We start from the raw sequence: 4,205 nt of genomic DNA on the forward strand, positions 1-4,205 counted from the left end.
TCACCCAAACATTCTGAAAATGTGTCTGATGGGATTATCTGTGAATCTAAGCATTGCAATGATATATGATTAAAGCTGCGACCCGACCAAATTCACATAGAAATGTGAGTTATAGATCTGTCATTCTCTTTGAAAGCAAGTCTAAGAAGCGGTAGATCTGTTCTATGTGAGCTATTTATATGCTTCCCGTTCTTAAGTTTCGTTTTTGCATCTTTTACTTTCGGTTTTGTACACCAGCTGAAAATACAATATTTTTTGTTAATGAAAATATATTTCACAGCGTTTTAGACGGTACAATGATTATCTACACTCTGAGTGCTTGTTTTGTGACATTTAGGCGAATTATTAGAATTTTAGCAACCAGGAAATGGCGGAGCGATTTCTGCATATTGCACATTTAAAGGGTATTTGTGAGCAATAACTTGTTGTATAGTGACATTTAATAGGGTAAAATCCCTATGGGAAAAATGAATGGGATGGAGGTAGGAGTGATAACACTCAGAAAACTACCATTGCTGTAATGCTATCACACATTTTCCAACTCTAGGGACATAGACTTTCAAAAAATCACTATGAGACATCTTCACCCCAAATTAAGGCTCTCCAGCTCCGGTCCTGGAGAGATACTCTCCTGTAGGTTTTCACTCAAACTCCAGTTGAAACCATCGGTAACCTGATTCAGTTTATCAACCAGCTAATTAGTAGAATCAGGTTCGCTAGATTAGGGTTGAAGTGAAAACCTACAGGACGGTAAGTCTCCAGGAACAGGGTTGGAGAGCCCTGCCCCAGATGATACTGATGTGCAAAATTTGGGGGTCTGGCTCATGGACAATTAGGTTAGTTGTGCCCTTCTAGCTCTTTCTCTCCCCCTCCCAAGTTGGTTGTGCATTTCTCCACCTTTCCCTCCTCCCCTCCTATCCTCCACTCCCTAAGGTTGGATGTGTCCTGCTCGTTACACGGTAGCTTAGTGGTTAAGAGCGTTGTGCCAGTAACCGAAAGGTCGCTGGTTCTAATCCCCGAGCCGACTAGGTGAAAAATCTGTCGATGTGCCCTTGAGCAAGGCACTTAACCCTAATTGCTCCTGTAAGTCGCTCTGGATAAGAGCGTCTGCTAAATGACCAATTATTTATTATATTCCCCTTTCTCTCCCCCCATCCCCCTAAGGTTGGCTGTTCCTTTCTCCCTCTTTGCCTTCCCTTTTTTTCCCAGAGTTGGTTGTGCCCCCCCCCCCTCCCCCAGTGTTTAGCAGTGCATAGGCCAGTGAAGGGGTGAGATCACGGGTGGAGCTGAAGCCTGGGCGAGCTGCCAGTTGCAGGGCGGACCGGGAGAGACGCCGTGGGCCTACTAAAGGGCGACTGCCCCTAAAAACCAACTATTCCCTTTGATAACGGCCAATGTGGCATCGATATGAGTCAGAAACATTTATTTATAGTATAAGAAATTGACTACAAAGGATAATTTTGGTCATGAAGTCAGTCTCGTCTAAAACTGAGTTTGGAACTTCAGTGCGTCACAACGAGTAAATTAAGTTTGGATTACAATTATGTCAACAAATCATGCCCCCTTTTGCCAAGCTGCACGTGTAAATCACCCCTCCGCCCATGTCACTTCCCTTCATTGAATGGGGCTCCGTCGTTTCATCGCCCCCCAACCAACGTGTTCAAATTATCACGGCCTATACAGATTGACCATGCAATTCATACTTCCAGCAGGATGCACAGTCAACAACTATAGTTTACATGCCCTGCCGAATGACCCTATCATCATTATAATCATGCGAAATAGGTGGTTGGGGTTTGTTGGTCCCGAGTGGTGGTCAGTATACCGGTAGCTAGACCATAGACTGCTGATTATGTATCTGGTTATGTACTGTATATTTTGATAATCCTTATCACAATTATCGCTAGCTAGCTATCAACTAGCTAGCTAGCCTACCTCAATACAACTCGGATTTGGCTTGGAAACATGATAACATTTCAAAAGGCAAATAATAAGTAGGAAAACCTTTTGCCATGATTGTGATGTCACCAGATTGACTTTAGATGCAGTATGACTTTAGCCAGCTAACTCAGATTGAGGAAACCCCTGTATTTTAGCTATGGTGGTACTAGCTAACTCATGTCTGACTACAACAGTGTACTAACTAGCAGCAACAAACTCAAACCAACCCAGGGCCATAGTAAAACATGTCACAGTTGGTTGCATAGTGTAACGGTGTCACCGGCCTGAATGTAATCCAATCTGAAGCCAGTCAGTCTACATCTGTAAAGCATAGAATTCGCTTCCAAACAAGATTGTTATTTCTCGAGCTATGTTTATAATTGACAGATGATGACAATTCATCATCTGTCAATAGAAGGAGGGTAGAAGGATTACTTTTATCCTATCCCAGGTATTCCTTAAAGAGGTGGGGTTTCAAGTGTCTCCGGAAGGTGGTGAGTGACTCCGCTGTCCTGGCATCGTGAGGGAGCTTGTTCTACCATTGGGGTGCCAGAGCAGCGAACAGTTTTGACTGGCTGAGCGGGAACTGTGCTTCCGCAGAGGTGGGGGGCCAGCAGGCCAGAGGTGGATGAACGCAATGCCCTCGTTTGGGTGTAGGGACTGATCAGAGCCTGAAGGTACGGAGGTGCCGTTCCCCTCACAGCTCCGTAGATAAGCACCATGGTCTTGTAGCAGATGCAGGCTTCAACTGGAAGATAGTGGAGTGTGCGGAGGAGCGGGGTGACGTGAGAGAACTTGGGAAGGTTGAACACCAGACGGGCTGCAGGGTTCTGGATGAGTTGTAGGGGTTTAATGGCACAGGCAGGGAGCCCAGCCAACAGCGAGTTGCAGTAATCCAGACGGGAGATGACAAGTGCCTGGATTAGGACCTGTGCCGCTTCCTGTGTAAGGCAGGGTCGTACTCTGCGAATGTTGTAGAGCATGAACCTACAGGATTGGGTCACCGCTTTGATGTTAGCGGAGAACGACAGGGTGTTGTCCAGGGTCACGCCAAGGTTCTTTACACTCTGGGAGGAGGACACAATGGAGTTGTCAACTGTGATGGCGAGATCATGGAGCGGGCAGTCCTTCCCCGGGGGAAAGAGCAGCTCCGTCTTGCCGAGGTTCAGCTTGAGGTGGTGATCCATCATCCACACTGATATGTCTGCCAGACATGCAGAGATGCAATTCGCCACCTGGTAATCAGAAGGGGGAAAGGAGAAGATTAATTGTGTGTCATCTGCATAGCAATGATAGGAGAGACCATGTGAGGATATGACAGAGCCAAGTGACTTGGTGTATAGAGAGAATAGGAGAGGGCCTAGAGCTGAGCCCTGGGGGACACCAGTGGTGAGAGCACGTGGTGCGGAGACAGATTCTCGCCACGCCACCTGGTAGGAGCGACCTGTGAGGTAGGACGCAATCCAAGAGTGAGCCGCGCCGGAGATGCCCAACTCGGAGAGGGTGGAGAGGAGGATCTGATGGTTCACAGTATCAAAGGCAGCAGATAGGTCTAGAAGGATGAGAGCAGAGGAGAGAGAGTTAGCTTTAGCAGTGCGGAGAGCCTCCGTGACACAGAGAAGAGCAGTCTCAGTTGAATGACCAGTCTTGAAACCTGACTGGTTTGGATCAAGAAGGTCATTCTGAGAGAGATAGCAAGAGAGTTGGCTAAAGACGGCACGCTCAAGAGTTTTGGAGAGAAAATAAAGAAGGGATACTGGTCTGTAGTTGTTGACATCGGAGGGATCGAGTGTAGGTTTTTTGAGAAGGGGTGCAACTCTCGCTCTCTTGAAGACGGAAGGGACATAGCCAGTGGTCACATGGCTATCAGCAGAGCCTTGTCTGGCAGCGAAACAGTTCATTCAGCCTAATTTACTGCCTTTTAAAAAAACATAGCTGATATGGCTGACTTGCTTAAACAAATGTGGTTTCTACTATGGCATAAGGGGACGACGAGCGGATAAGAGGCAATCCGTAATTTCGATTAAGACATTAATGAACGAGCTAGGACGGATGTAGTCAATATAACTATTTGTTCAGCACTTTTGAAATGTACAGATACAGAATTCAGAACATGGGCCGTTCTTACAGTATTCTCTTTGTACACCAAGTCAGAACAATAGGATAAATAAAAGGGGCATATAAGCAGACAATGAAAGCTCTTACAATATTCGATGATGACATTTCTCTAAAACAGGCTATAGGCTACATGTGCTCCACCAAGT

The sequence above is a fragment of the Coregonus clupeaformis genome, chromosome 7 (genome assembly GCF_020615455.1).
Source record: "Coregonus clupeaformis isolate EN_2021a chromosome 7, ASM2061545v1, whole genome shotgun sequence".
Lineage (NCBI taxonomy): Eukaryota > Metazoa > Chordata > Actinopteri > Salmoniformes > Salmonidae > Coregonus > Coregonus clupeaformis.